Genomic DNA, 1,157 nt, shown 5'->3' with positions numbered 1-1,157 from the left:
TATCCTAACAAACCATACATCAATGGAAAGCTTATTTATTCAGCTTTCAGATGATGTATACATCTCAATTTCGAAAAATTGACCCTTATGACTGGTTTTGTGCTCCAGGGTCACATTTACCGAATAAATTCCACCCAAAAAGTTTGCGCTATGAGACGGGATAACTTGACTAACCAGCGTACCGATCTCGTTCACAGCATCTGAAATGTTGTTTTGGTAGTTCTGAAAAGCCTGAGCAAAATCTGTCATCAAAGTACTTCTGTATAATTACTGTCTTACATGACTGTTTTGTGCTCCAGGGTCACATTTACCGAATAAATTCCACCCAAAAAGTTTGCGCTATGAGACGGGATAACTTGACTAACCAGCGGACCGATCTCGTTCACAGCATCTGAAATGTTGTTTTGGTCGTTCTGAAAAGCCTGAGCAAAATCTGTCATCAAAGTACTTCTGTATAATTACGGTCTTACATGACTGCGTTCCCAAACAGCAGCATCCACCTCTAAAAGTAATGACCGCATTTATTGTGTTACGTCTGCTCTAGCTGAAGCGTAAGTCATTCATTACATATGAAAATTATTATATTCAGTGGCTTCTCCTTATAAGGTTTCATTGTTGTCTGATTAGCCACGATCATCAAGAAGGCAGTTGAACGCTGAAGAAACGCTTGAAGGCGAGTGCAGCTCCATCAAGAGGGACACTTCCTGTTTTTAAGGATGGGTTATTGGGTCATGAACGCAGGCAGGCATGAGGCTAGCACATGACCACATGAGGATGAGTCAAAGTAGGCCACAAAAACAGAGGAGAACCACAGAAACACTGAGTGTTACAGATGCACGATATATGGTCCATCAGCTGACTTTATCTCATCTTTTAGCTCTAACTTCCTCTGCTTTTACATTTGGGCCACCTGTTATCTAACGCTGACTTCAAAACGTGTAAAGAAAAAACAACATCATAAAAATTCAGTCACAATGAATATCTATATTTCTTAGTTATTATAATGTTGTGATGCTTTAATTATCTTGTAGCATTTAAAACAACTAGTTTTTTTGCTTTGTTTTTAGTTTATTCAGAAAAAATACATATAAGCAGCTATAAACTTAAGTTATTATTTATAAAAAATTTTATAAAGTGAATATTAAATTAATATATAT

The sequence above is a fragment of the Sinocyclocheilus anshuiensis genome, unplaced genomic scaffold, assembly GCF_001515605.1.
Source record: "Sinocyclocheilus anshuiensis isolate Anshui unplaced genomic scaffold, SAMN03320099.WGS_v1.1 scaffold1754, whole genome shotgun sequence".
NCBI lineage: Eukaryota > Metazoa > Chordata > Actinopteri > Cypriniformes > Cyprinidae > Sinocyclocheilus > Sinocyclocheilus anshuiensis.
The sequence above is the reverse complement of the archived record's forward strand: the minus strand, read 5'-3'. Positions refer to the sequence as shown.